General features: G+C 42.4%; 1 pseudogene; it reads right to left on the bottom strand.

The window, feature by feature from the left end:
• Positions 1–1,948: 1,948 nt before the first annotated feature.
• On the bottom strand, positions 1,949–3,835 carry LOC121018680 (ribosome biogenesis protein NSA2 homolog; annotated as a pseudogene).
• Between the last annotated feature and the right edge of the window lie 11,452 nt (positions 3,836–15,287).

The raw sequence follows: 15,287 nt of genomic DNA on the forward strand, positions 1-15,287 counted from the left end.
TGGAGGAAATATCCTCCCTGTAGAGCTATATTATTTAATAAATTATATAATATTCATAAAAAAGGGACGGTAAAAGTTTATTCTGGAAAACTTGGGAGGAGGGTATAGGGTAAAGAACTGGGGGATAAGAGTCACTCAATGGTATTTATTGAGCACCTACTAGTGCTAGCTACCATCTAGGTCCTGTGGACACAGAGGTAAACCTTGTTCTTGTGAAGTTAACATTGAAGTCAGGGGAACATTCATTTAAAGAAGTTCTAATCATGTTGAACCTCAAAAAGAAGGGTCTTTACCCCTTAGCTCCCTGGATGTTCACAGTCCCTTTCTACCTAAAAGCTCCCCAGATTTGGAGAGATTAGGAGGGAAAAACAGTCGATCACCAAATGGGTGCTGTTATATAACCTTCCCTGGGGCATGCAGTGCCTGCTTGTCATTACATTTACTGGAGAAACTACTCTAGTGACCCTTCCCTAGACAGAAAGATGTCCCAATGTGACTGTGTCTACTTATACTGAGAACTGGCTGGCAGTTTCCCAGCTAAAATTGCCACATAAATCATCACAATAATTATAATAGATAAATTAAATAATACTTTGTGTCACCAGGCATCTCCATAACACATCTATCTCAAAAGGATTACAGTGAAAATTTAAGAACATAATGTCTAATGCGTTGCTTGGCATGAGGTCACTATTATACACACACACACACACACACACACACACACACACACACATACACGGACACATGCACAGTTCCTTCCTTAGCCACTATGAGAAGTTCATGGCCCCTGCCTCTGAGAGAGAATACAAATCAGGCTCCCTAATCATTCAGCACAGGCCGTCGGCCCCACCTCCTGCACATCTGGTATATACAGCATGTGAATCCCTCTTTAATCAACAACTCAGAATAATGGCATTTCCGACCCTCATCAGATAATTCAACCAGGAATTGATTGCAATGCAGCTCTTGCCAAATGCTTGCGGGGGACAGCAGATATTTGAGAGAAACTGCCTAATGGATACGTTAGCTACATGCATTCTTCTAAGCTTTTTCTTTGAATTAAGAAATCATCAGAACACTTATCTGGACTACATTATTGCAGTTCTTCATAAAACCCTTTGAATTAAAATGTGAAGTTCCTTTATCTGCTTTTTAGAGAACGTATATTAAAAATATCTGCCTAGCAGGGGACCCAGCTCACAGTAAGTAGGTCCTTCACAAGCATTTGAATATTGAAAGGGTGAATCTGTTTGAACAAGAACTGGGGTCCCCCCCTTCACTACAGCCAAAAGAGAAAATAACATCCGTTAGGATTTCCTTTTTATTCCTTCTCTCTCTAGGGAACTGCTCTCCATCCTTCACATGTTGGCTGGATATCACCTTCTTTCTGGTGCCACCCCCCTTTGCAGGCAGGGCTCTAAGTTCTTCCTGCCCTGCTCTGTCTCTATTATAGCCCCTGTCTCATGCTTTTGCAATTATTTGCATTACTGTCTTCTTCTCCCTGGACCGTGAGCCACTTCAGGACACAACTGTGCCTTTTTCATCTTTGTAACCACAGTGCCCGGTCCACAGCACAGGCCCGGTCCACAGCAGGTTAATAACTGTTTGAATGTCAAAAGAATAAATAAAGCAATTCAGTGTCCCTCATATAAATACCAACCAAACACTTCTTCCTTGAATTCAGTAACAGGAAAACTTAATATTCTCAATACATTTTTATTGAGTTCCTGCTTTATGCAGAACTCTTTCCTGATGTGACAGAGATCTCTGTTGTCCCTACCACAAAGGAGTCCTACATAAAGTGAGGGAGAAAACATATCTACAGGCCTATTCAAGGTAATCTGGATTCAATGTTCTAATAGCAGTACAGGGAAATGCTCAGGGGAGCCTGGGGATGGAAGAGATTAATTCCAACACGAAGATAGAGGAGGCTTGTTGCTTGAGGTTGACTTTGAATGGACAGAATTTTAACAGACAGACGTGGGGATGGGAAGCAGTCTTTACTTATCTGCGACTCTGAGATTTCTGAGCGCATGAACTGTGTTTTCATCTTTGTATCTACAAATGCCTCCAATGGACCTGGAATATAGTAACTTCTCAGTAGATACATGTTGAAAATCGAGTTTATGAGTCTAGAGGTAAATGAAAGACTGGAAAGGATGGTTGAAACCAAACTGGTAAGGACATAGTTCTGTTCGTTATGAGTAGACATAGAATGGTCTTGAGTTGGGGAGGTAGGTGATCAGATCAGGTTATCTGTAAAGGATGAATTAGAGGGGAAAGACATTGGAGACCAGGAAAGCAGCTAGAGGATACTTAAAAGTCAATGAGAAAGTAGATTAAGCAGTGGATGTGGAAGGCACAAGGAAGGGGTGGGGGTCTAAGTTGTTTTTTTGTGAAACTTCTCTATTTTAATATATATATTTTTTACAAGAGAATAATAGTTCTCTTGATGACTGCAGACCTGCAAAGCTGCCTGGTAGTATTCACAAACATCACAGTAATGGTGGTTCTCCTGATTGATGTGCAGTCTTCAATAATCATAAAGAGTTACTTGCATGAAACTGCTGTTGAACCAGCAAGACTGCATTTATGCATCCATCATTTTCAGGACTGTTGGCAACCCAGGCATATTTTCCCCAAAGAACCTTGCTTCCTTGTGTCACAATGTCCAATTCACTCACATTCACCTCAGTGACTGGACCTTTGGTAATAACACCCAAAATTGTAAGTGGGAAAGAGGGATTTCTTCTTTTTTTTTTTTTAATTTTTTTTTCAACATTTATTTATTTTTGGGACAGAGAGAGACAGAGCATGAAAGGGGGAGGGGCAGAGAGAGAGGGAGACACAGAATCAGAAACAGGCTCCAGGCTCTGAGCCATCAGCCCAGAGCCTGACGCGGGGCTCGAACTCACGGACCGCGAGATCGTGACCTGGCTGAAGTCGGACGCTTAACCGACTGCGCCACCCAGGCACCCCAAGGGATTTCTTCTTTACAACAAGAACTGGCAGGCAAAAGGTGGCTTCCAGTTCAGGTTGTATCATGGGTCTTTTTGAAACGTAAGCCCCTGGGCCTAATGAATCTTTCATATTTAGGTGGTTTCCAAGGAAAGCCATCTCCAATAAAGCAGTCTTTAGTAACCATCCTCTTCCATGCTTTTTTTCTTTCTCTTTCCTGTTCAAATAACTTTTAACACTTCTGTTTCTCCCTGGTCATGAACTCTGGGTAGAGGGACTTCCCATTTTTCTACTTTCTCTTTCCATTTTTTGTTTAATCTTTTAAAAAAATTTTTTTAATGTTTATTTGTTTATTTATTTATTTGGAGAAAGAGACATAGTGCAAGTGGGAAAGGAGCAGAGAAAGAGGGAGACACAGAGTCCAAAGCAGGCTCCAGGCTCTGGGCCGTTAGCACAGAGCCCAATGCGGGGCTCGAACTCACAAACTGTGAGATCATGACCTGAGCCAAAGTTGGACACTTAACTGACTGAGCCACCCAGGTGCCCCATTTTCTCGTTTAATCTTACTGGAAAGCACTTCATTTTGGACTGTGCCTCCCTCTCCAGAAGATACGCAGGTACTGCTTCTTTTGAAGTCTTTTCATCATTCTTTTGTTTAGGGTTTCCCTCTTCATGTATCCTGAGTCTTTTTCATTTGTGTTTCCTCGGCATGGTGCTGTTTATGGCAAAGCTTGGTTTTTTGACGAATCATCTTTTTTGCCTTGTTTAAACATTCATGAGCTTTTTCGACCTTCTTTCTGTATCTTTTTCTCATGATAATCCAAAGAATATCCATAGATTTATGGTGTAACTCAATATATTTGTTGTATGGCATGGTGACAGGTGCGAGACTCCCAAGTACAGCTGCCAGGCCAGGAAGAAGCTCTCAATTTTCAGGTGTCAGAGACCCAGGAGCTGACTCCACACAGCCAACGACAGGAAAGGGCAGGATATTTTGGTTTTAAGTTGACACTTCTGCTTACTTCTCTTAAAAAAAAAATCACTGAAGCTCTAAGAAGGACTAGAATAAAATATGCATTCCATCACTGGTGAAACTTGGAAAACATACATAATCCCAAACCTCAATACATAAAGACAAAAACTACATGGGATGTTGGGAACTGATGTAACAGAACAGAGAAAGCTTAAAATGAATACAGTTAAGTGTCTTTGGATGGGTGTATTGGTGAGAAGCAATTCTATTCACTTTGAAAACCCAAAAAAGATGAAAATCCCAGGAGTACCAGGTGCATGGAAGTGTGCCATAGTTGAACGGGGGAATAGGTTGGAAGTCTGTAAAAGGATCAGTTAGACCTCCAGACCCCAACTCTGCCCATCCAGGTGACTATCCCTCCCTCACTTTGGTGGGAAAGAAGAGATTTATTCTTTTTTGAAAAAATTTTTAATGTTTATTTACTTTTGAAAGAGAGACAGACAGAGCACGAGCAGGGGAGGGGCAGAGAGAGAGGGAGACACTGAATCTGAAGCAGGCTCCAGGCTCTGAGTGGTCAGCACAGAGCCTGATGTAGGACTCGAACTCACAAACTCTGAGATCATGACCTGATCCAAAGTCAGATGCTTAACTGACCGAGCCACCCAAGCACCCCGGAAGAGATTTATTCTTGAGAACAACTGAACCAGAGCGCCTCTGAATTCAGAGATACCAGGCATAGCAGAAGGCTTGGCTGAGGTGGTCAACTGAAAAGACAGGAAATACGTGAGAGGCTGCATCCTGAATAGTGAGACACACAGTCCCCTACCCTACCCCCTAGATACCAGCTGCCACACTTACACCCTCATGAGAGGAGACTGGATTGTCCTTCTCTGGAGAATCTCAAATTGCCCCAGCAGAAGGAGGAGGAAAAGAGACAGACACACACACATGCATACACACACACGTATATTTCCCCAAGGAAAAAACATCCAGTCCATAGGTTGAACTCCAGCAGTCATTAAGCCTTGGTTAATCACAGAAGACTTCCCATCAGTCTTCCAATCATTTTAGTCTTAAAAATGAACAGAAGTTAAGTGGTCTAGATTTTCAGAAATGTCTACAGCATAAAAATCAGAGAGAAAAGAAAAAAATGAGCAGAAGAAAACGAACTTTAAAGAAAGCAATAATTAGCATCCTCAGAGAAACAAGGATGCTATAAAAAAGAAATGGTAAGAAAATAAGAAAAAGCTCTTGCAAATTAGCAATATAACTAAAATTAAAAATTCAAAAGGATTGGAAGATTAAATTGGAAAAATCCCACTGAAAGTAGGACACAGAGATAAAGATATGAATAATAATAATATAGAAAAGACAGGGAAATTGGAGGATTCTACCTCTGATAGCAAACCAGCAGAGTTTGTAGAAAGACAGAACAGAGAAAATGGATAAAACAAAGACATAATTTGATGATATTTGGGAAAACCAAAGTACAGAAGTATCTAGATTAAAAGTCCAAAAAGTGTTCCTCCCAAAATAAATCTTTTAAAAGGCTGCACCAAGACACATCCTCATGAAATTTCAATATACCAGGGGTAAAGAATTAATAGAAAAATATTCCAGACAAAAAACCAGGTTATATGCAGAAGTTTAGAATTAGAAGCTTCCCTGAAAGCTAGAGGACAGGGGAGAACTACATTCAGTATTATGAAGAAAAATTATTTCCACTCTAGGAATATACAGTTGGTCAAACTATCATGATGTGTGATGTAGAATAAAGATATTTCAGAATTACAAAAATCTCAACAAACCTAACTCCACTGTATCATGTCTACAGAAACTACTAGGCAATATGCTCTACCAAACGAGGAAAGAGGAAGCATGAGGTCCAAGAAGGAAAGAAGTGAAAGGAATGCCCAGGTTAGTGAATAGAAGTCTCAGGACAAGAGCTGTGTAGCTGACCTAAACAGTAAACAGTTTATAGAACAGGGAGATTTAAAGTTCAGAAGACAACTCTCTGGTGGAGGGGGGGAGGGGCAGGAGAGAGAGAGAGAGAGAGAGAGAGTGTGTGTAAATGATACCAAACTGCATTTGAGAAGTTGCTGTTAGAAATGGGGAGATTGAGCCAGTCATTAGTAGACTGAATACTAAGAAAATGGGGGAAAAATGAAGGCAACTATGAACCATGTGAAAACTAAAGTTGAACAAGGAAATGGGAAAAAAAGAAGGCAACTATTAACCATATGAAAAACCAAAGCTGAACAAGAAAGCAGCCATAACAGTATACTATGTGACACAGCAGTAAATAGCTTTTACATGGTTCTAATTAGGGAGCTATTGAATACTGATTGAAATGAAGTTGTGAGATAACTACACAGATAAAAAGATAAAAGAGGAGAAATCATATAGCGTGGTTGGGGGAGTCTGAGAGAGCTAAGTAATCATTCATTGTCAGAGGACCTCAATACATAATAACTGGTATTCGAGAATCAAGAAAAAGCAGTACAATCTTATTATTTAGAGTCATAAAGGCAAATGTTAGAAGAAATGACTGAAAGACGACGGGTTACAACTTGAATAGACTACTATATATGGTGGATGTGCATTTCACAACTCACAGTGTTTAAATGGTACCCCCAAAGTTGAGTTTTGCAGAACCAGCACAGCCTTATGCTGCAGTTCTGCCTCTTAGGAGAGGACCAAGCACTGGGGCAGGTCGATGTGAGAAGGGGACTGCTCTATCGAGTTAGAAGCATTTTAGCCATATTTGCCTTTTAAAATTATGTGTTTGCGGGGCTCCTGGGTGGCTCAGTCAGTTAAGCGTCTGACTTCGGCTCAGGTCATGTCTCACTGTCTGTGAGTTTGAACCCCGCGTTGAGCTCTGTGCTTACAGCCCAGAGCCTGGAGCCTTTGGATTCTGTGTTTCCTCCCTCTCTCTCTGCTCCTCCCCTACTCGCACTCTGTCTCTCTCTCTCTCCAAGATAAATAAATGTTTAAAAAAATTGTTTTTAAATAAATAAAATTATGTGTTTGATTTTTTAAAAGCTAAAATAAAAAAGAGAGGAGAGTACAGATTTGAGACATACTTCTGAAATAGCTCATTGGGATTCGGCAGCCTCTGAGGGATACACAAACGAAGGGGAGACAGTAAAGATTGTGGACAATAATCAGTTAAATAGGGAGGAGAGAAAAGAAAGGAACTTAGTGTCATAGACATCAGAGGAAAGAGTTACCAGAGGAGGGAATGGCCAACAGCGCCACATGCTGGTGAGGGGAAATTACGGGCTCTGGCATCAGAAGTCCTGGGCAGGAGTCTCATCAGCTCCACCGCAGTCCAAGTGGCTATTTCCCCCACTTACGAGGTATGAGGTGCTTTGAGGATACCAACCTCACATCACCCTTTTTGCTGCTGCTTTGATGAAATACAGAGTGACAAGAAGGCTGGAGTAAGAAATCCTTTCAAGCCCCCAGTTTTGCATCTTGGCAATACCCTCCTTGAACTAATCAAAGTATTACCTGGGGAAAAGGGCAGCGCTGTTGAAAATTAATTTTACTTTCAAAGTTATATTAATTATTTCCAAGGCCCTGGGGAAGAAGTTTTCCTTTTAAATTTGACCCTTCCTTGATGTTGGGATTTCTGAGGCTCCTCAAGAATCCCCTGGAAACTCTCTGGCCCCGAGGAGTAGCTACAAGGGACCAGGCAGCCAAAATCTCCTTCCTGCTAAAGGACTCCAGCGGCAAGATGAGCATGGCCCCCCCCCCCCCCCCCAGGACCAGACACAGAATAGGGGCATGAGAGTGGTACTGTCTCAACCCAGTCCCGGCCTGGTTTTCAGAGAAGAGACTGGATCTGGAGCCTGGAGGCACTAAGCCTGGAGCCCGAACCCACGAAGGAGCGAGAAATATCTGGGAAGAGGAAGAATCTGGAGTGGAGTGCTGTTCCAAGGTCACCAAAATCCCTATCCTCTTCGCAGGCCCCCTTACAGTGACCAGACCCTATAAAGCCACACGGGGCTGTTAAGGAAGTCGCCACCTGACTGGATTCTGGGATCCGTCAGCCCCAAGGGAACGCCCCCTACTTCATTTCCTGTTTAGCTTCATAGAATTCAAGACCAACATAAAAAAAAAGAAAGAAAGAAAACCGTTTCAGAGAGCATACTCTATGCCAGGGATTATTTTCGGCACTTTATTTACATGAACTTTTGTACGGATGAGGAAAATAAGGTGCAAAGAGGTTAAACAACTTGTCTAATGGTAGAGACAGGCCAAATATTAGAGGCAGGCCCCCCCGGAACACTAGACTCTTCAGCATGTCCCCAGGATCCTCAGCCACCAGTTGAGTAGAGGCTCCTCCCCTCCTCAAAAACCTGCAGTGATTCCCACTGACTTTTGAGTATCCAAGGTTCTTTACCATACTTTCCTACCTTTCTAATGTCATCTACACTATATCTAGCTATACCCCAGATGTACCTGCTACACGGAGCTTGTCACTCTTCTGAACGGCCCTGGACTCTCACACTTTTGGGCTTTGGCTAATGCCATTCTTTCATCCTACAGTGAAAAGTAGGAGAGTGATGGCAAATAGATGGAATGTGGAATTAAATTGATCTACATCTGTCTAGTCTCTTTCCAGCTGTAACAGAGTGCTAGCTGTCTTCTGGATATCCACTCTCCTTATACTTAGAAATAACAGAACTTGACTTTTGGATGGACACATTATTATCTAAAAGACTGTGTGATCATGTGACTAACTTTTAGCCAATGATAGCTAGGTGAAAATGTGCAGAGTTAGAAATAGTTAGAAATAGTTGTCCCTTCTTCCTCCTTCCTGCTCTTTGGAGTGTAGGTGTGATATCTGGAACTCCAGCAGCCATCTTGCACCACATACCAGGGATGATGGAGCAGAGAGCCTAAAAAGTCCTAGGCCTATGGTGACCATGTAATGGTCGTGTCAGCCCTGAATTACCTGCGTTTGGACTTCTATCTCATTTAAGCTTCCATATTTCAGGTGTTTGTTACTGGTAGTTCATCCTAACCTTATGATATACTAGCTTGCAACACTGGGGATATTCCTTACCTTTCTTGGTCTAAACCTCAGCGGTGAAACGGAGAGAATTATACCACTTGGTAATGGTCGAAAATAAATGACATAACATGAAAAAATGCTATATGTGCTGGCAGGCTGGGGAGAGATAATTTTTGGGAAGGGGAGCATTTCAGGGTTGAGAAAGTCATGCCACACCTGTTCCTACCTACTTCCCTGAGTCAAGCCCTCTGAGTTATACTTCACCCAGTCCCTGGGTGGCTTCATACTTGAGTAAGGAGGCAGTGGACCAGGTGGCTTTTGGGGCCCATCCAAAATTTAAATGAAGAAGAAGTCTCTCTACATTGACTGTTGTCCATGTTCATGGACAGTCCTGGTGGATTAGGGCCCCCTTTCTCTAGATACCATAGGAAGACCATGCCATTTCTCTTTACAAACATTCCAGCCACCATACATCTGTATACATTGTCTCTCTTTCTCCTCCTCTGCTTCTCTCTCTCCCTTTCTCTTTGTTTTTTTTTTTTAATTTTTTTTTTCAACGTTTATTTATTTTTGCGACAGAGAGAGACAGAGCATGAACGGGGGAGGGGCAGAGAGAGGGAGACACAGAATCGGAAACAGGCTCCAGGCTCTGAGCCATCAGCCCAGAGCCCGACGCGGGGCTCGAACTCACGGAGCGCGAGATCGTGACCTGGCTGAAGTCGGACGCTTAACCGACTGCGCCACCCAGGCGCCCCTCTCCCTTTCTCTTTGTCTTCTCTTTGCCCCTATCTCTGCTGCTCTCTCCCTGTGGGACTGAGAGGGATGTAAGAGACAGTCAAGAAATGAAGCAGAGCAAGGCTCTGTGGGATGGTGTCCTGAAGAACTTCTAAATAGGCTAAACCTGAACTGGCTAAACACACCTCTTTTGGGGTTTAACCACAGCAGATTACTTGCTTGTTTTAAAGGTTCCAAGCACTTTCAACCAACGTCTCATGACAGCTTCTTCCTTTGACTGAAGTTCCCCCTTTTCTTGGTGTGCTTGACAAACTTCTGCTCTTTCCTTAAAGATTCAGCTTAAATGTCACCTTCTCTAAGAAGCATTTTTCTGGCCCAGTTAGACAGTAAACCATATGGAGGCAAGATTGGCATCTTGTCATGAAAGCGAATAGCCTTCCTAGATGTGTGTCTGAAGAGAAGTCTGCTCTAAGTTAGCTAGAAGATGAGCCAAGGGAACATCTGTAGGGATGGCCACAATGGCCCCATGTTAACAAGAAGCCATCTGGGGTCCCAGTGAGTTGCCAACTGAATGATCCTGGACTCGGTGCCATTGAGCACGGCCATGATAAATTTAGCAGAGAGGAAGAAAAATAAAGCAGGTGAAACTCTGGCCCTAGCCTTAACAATTCTCAACAGGACATTCAGAGAACCTTTAACTTCACTCAGTGTACCCTTCTTGATGCGTCCTTCAAGAAAAACTGATTACAGTGGTCCTCCCTTACCCGCGGGCATATGTCCCAAGACCCCCAGTGGGTGCCTGAACATGCAGGTGGTACCAAACTCTACATACACTGTGTTTTTTCTTATATTTACATACCTGTGATAAAGTTTAATGTATAAATTAGGCACAATAAGGAATTCCCCACAAGAAAATGGCACAATTATAACAATACACTGTAATAAAAGTTGTGTGAATGTGGTCTCTCTCTCTCTCTTTCTAAAAGTATCTTATTGTCCTGTACTCACCCTTCTTCTCGTGATGATGTGAGAAGGAAAATGCCTGCATGATGAGATGAAGTGAGGTAGATGACGTAGGTGTTGTGATGTGATGTTAAGCTACTACTGGCCCTCTGATGTGTAGTCAGAGAAGGAGGATGTGCTTCCTGACTGCAGTTCACTGCAGGTAGCTGAAACTGTGGAAAGCAAAACCACAGGCAAGGCGGGGGGGGACTCCTGTAAAACATATGTGCCTCGGGAGCTGAAGAATTAATTTGTTAAGCAGTCACAGCTAAATGCCCAAGGATGGCTGCACAAACCAGTGACTTTGGTTGTAGCACAGGTGACCTTCTTTTAGCCTTTAATTAGATGTCTGAGATCATCATCTATAAGAGGTATGCCTAATTCATGATATTAATGCCATTTAAAATGTCTTCATTGTGGTAAAAATCTGCATAATATAAAATGTACCACCTTCGCCATTTTCAAGTGTTGGTTTCAGTAGTGTTAAGTACATTCACACTGTTGTGCAAACATCACCACTCTCCATCTCCAGAACTCTTTTTATCTTGCAAACCTGAAATCTATATCCATTAAATAATAACTTCCCATTCCCTGCTCCCCCCAGCCCCTAGCAACTGCCATTCTACTTTTTGTCTCTGTGAATCTGATCACCTGGTGCCCCATACAAGTGGTAGCACAGTGTTTGTCCTTTTGAGACTGCCTTATTTCACTTGGCATAATGTCCTCAAGATTCATACATATTGTAGCATGTGTCAGAATTTTTAAGACTGAGTAATATTCCCTCATCTATGTATACCACATTTTGTTTTTCCACTCATCCTTTGATGGACACATGGGTTGCTTCTGTGTTTCAGCTTATTGTGATTAATGTTATGAACATGGCGTACCAGTAACTTTCAGGCTCTGCTTTTGATTTTTCTAGAATATACGCCCAGAAGTGGAATTTCTAGATCATATGGTAATTCTAATTACCCCACCAACATAGCACAGGGCTTGAATTTCTTCAAATCCTTGCCAACATTTGTTCGCCCTTCCTCCCTCCCTTTCTCTGTTCCTCCCTTCTTCCCTTCCTTCCTCCCTCCCTCCCTCTGTTCCTTCCGTCCTTCCTTCCTTCTTTCCTTCCTTCCTTCTTTTCTCCCTCCCTTCCTCCCTCCCTTCTTTCCTTCCTTCCTTCCTTCCTTCCTTCCTTCCTCCCTCCCTCCCTCCCTCCCTCCCTTCCTTCCTTCCTTTCATTTTGATAGCAGTCATCCTAATAGGTATGAGGTGATATGATTTGCATTTCCCTAGAAACTAGTGATGTTGGGCATCTTTTTGACATTGTAACATATATAAGAAAGCATTATCTTTCTATTTTCTTTGTTGTAATAGGGATGTGTGGGTATCATGCCAGTGTTATCAAATCGCTGGTATGCAATATTTTAAAAGTCCAAAATGCATTTCAGTTTATCTGACTCCATTTGGATGATGCTATTAGATCTATCAAAATCACATTCTAACTCCTCCAACTCTTAGAGAAGTGAAAGGCTTGTTTTGCAAAAGCATCAATAACCAGGGGTCAATGTCAAGATCATGTAACTTTTCTCATAACCAATTCCTGTCCAAGGAAGATATAAGAGGCACACTTAGATGCTCTTCTGTGGCTTTGAGTTTTTTCTTTTTGTTTTTGTTTTTTGTGGGTTTTTTTTTTTTTGGCAAAGAGAAGTCTAAGATAAATTCATTTGAAAAATTCCTGGATGGCCTTTTGAGATTTCTGCTTTACGTATTTTTTTCCCTGTCAAGCAAGGCACCAGGAGGGTAAGTACTATATTTGCTAGAACACAGTGTGAATAAAATAATTTTAAGGTAATGGCAACCTATTCAGAGCAGATCAGAGAAGAAACCTCTCCTCTGAGGCATCCAAGTTTTAAAAGATTCTTTGACAGTAATAGCTCAAATGGAGCTAGAAAAAACACCTGGTGCATTTACTGCCAGTCCCCTGACCTCCCCAGCATAATCATAAGTACAGAGGGGCAACAAGGGAAGCTATGTAAAGATAAGTGAGGGGTCACATGTATACTTTTTACTCAGACCAGAGCAAAAAAAAAAAAAAAAAAAAGGCTTAATCACAATATACACTATTGATAGAAATTTAAGTTCCCCTGAGATTTATTCCACGATCTACCATTTAGTACTGCTGTCTTTAAAGGAAAGTAAGTTTGGCAAGGATTTTTGTTTGTTTGTTTTAGACTAATAAATCCATCTCTGAAAGAACTGTCCATGGGGATCCATTCATTCTCTAAAAACTTGAAATATGGACTTTCTGGAATCACTGCCGATCCTGGTGTTTAGGTCTCTTGAGATGCTATTTGAGCTGGGGGATAAATTAAGTATTATCATCAGTAGAAGTCTGTTTGAGTAGATGGGGCAGTATCAACAGGAAGACAGAGGATCTGTACCTTCCCAGGGACATGAATCAAGGCCAGATGAAAGGAATTCTGTTGACCATGCTGCGGAGCACAGCTTGACTGAGATAAGGGTGGCTCATCCATGATCACTCCTATCAAAATCTTCCCCCCCACCTTTTTTCTTGACAGTCACAAAAATTAACTGGCCCACACCCATGAAAAAAGGAGTGTTCTAAGATGAAAGCTTCGTATAGGCATGCTATTTTGTGGGCAACAAGGGGTTGACCTTTGAAAGCATGCTTTAGACTACACTCTGGATCCACTGGGGGAGTCCATACACTAAAAATACAGCATCTGCCCTTTTCAGTATCCCTTGAGTGGTTCCAATTGCTCTACTTGACTCAAGCATTGAAAATCCTTCAGCAAAGGACTTTAAAGCCCTCAGAAAACCTAATATACCAGAGGGCTTCCCAGAGGACCTCAATTGGCCACGTTGCAAATGAGGACTTTTAGTTCATAAGGAGCAACACACACATACATTACCACAACCGCTGCCACCACCCTAGCCTTCCTATAAAGTAGTGCAGCACAGGGATGGGGGTGTCCACAGGGCAAATACTTAGCAGTCAGAGCCAGAGGTTGACATTCTGGCCACACTGCCTCTTAGCTGTGTCTCTGGGCATGTTCCTAAAACTCTGTAAACCTCAATTCCCTCATCTGTAAAATGGCAATAGAAAGGATATATGTTAACTAGTTTTCTTATGAAGATTAAATGTGATTATTCACATAAAGCATCTAGAACTAGGACGGGTACACGCTAAATTTCTAATAATTGTTACCTGTTATTATCATTATCAATTTATTATTATACGATTTACCTCTTTCTCCCAGTAAACAATCATAGCCCACATCTGCCTGGCCCTATTCCTTTGGTCTAAGGTAGAGTCTTTCCAACCAGTTCCTGGAAATGGGGTATCCTCAGGGTGCCAACATGGTCCCCTGAGTCAAGGTAAGACTTCCTGGGGACCCAGCCAAGGAGAAATTCCTCAGGAACTTCCTAGAGTGAGAAGGTAATTCAATAGCTGGGAAGTGTCTCTCCCTAAAACCATGAGGGCAGCCCCTCAGTCAGGTTGAGCAGTAATGGTCTCAGACCAGAGGAGGATTTACAATGAAGTTATAAAATTTAGCTGTGGGGCCTCTCACTTACATAGGACCCTTCCAAGGTCCTGGGAAATGCCTGCTAATTTTACGTTAATAATTTTTTATTATTTTTCTGAAAGGGGTCCCCCAAATTATAAAATCTTTAGGCTTTACCAAACCTGATCCACCCCTACATAGGACTTATTAAGGGAAGACAACACATTTTTGAGGGGACCTATCAATGGATCCAGCATAACCTGGATAAAAGCCATTTATAAGAGAAGTTGGGGTGCTGGTATTTTGGTCTAGGCCTATGGTTCTCCACTTTGGAGGGGCAACGTAAACGTGTCAGAATGATCAGATTTGCTTTCTCAAATTACATACACTTGGTGGGGAGGGGGCTTCTCAAGTTTTCTCTCCAGATAATTTTCATACACTGACAAGTTGGCTGGCCATCAGTGGACTGGATTGGCGGGGGCTACCCCCCTAGGATATGGGAACCTGGATGGATGCTGTAGTACGCACTCAGATCCCCCCCCACCCCAGGATCTTCACCTGTTGACAGTACAAACCAAGTCCCCCCACTCCCAGCATTTCCCTCATGAGAAGAAACTTCCTGCCCAAGATTTCACCTCCAGGTACACACGGAGTTCTAGTGAATGAAGGCTCAGTCCCCAGACTCAACTGCATTCTAGTTCAACTTCTCTTTCTCTCCCCCGTCCTGCTCTGACTGCCCTTCCCCCATAACCCGCCTGAATGCAAATCTCTGCCTCAGAGTCTGTTTCCCAGGGAACCTGACCCATGACAGACCTCAACCTCATTTGCCTCCCCTGCACCCTTCCCAACACCCCTTACACAGCATCCGAGAAGAAAAGCATGGACAGCTATCAGAAATATGATCAAGTTGTGATGAGCACAGCATAGATATATGAGGTCAGCCATATGAACCCTTAGGTAAAACAGATTAAATTATAGGAGTAAAAAGGATTAGGTGGAGATGGCTTTAAACTAAAATAAAGCAAAAAGCTTACAGATGAAAGAAACACACATTAGACTGGATGAGATAGAC

The sequence above is a fragment of the Herpailurus yagouaroundi genome, unplaced genomic scaffold, assembly GCF_014898765.1.
Source record: "Herpailurus yagouaroundi ecotype Mexico unplaced genomic scaffold, PumYag 77, whole genome shotgun sequence".
NCBI lineage: Eukaryota > Metazoa > Chordata > Mammalia > Carnivora > Felidae > Herpailurus > Herpailurus yagouaroundi.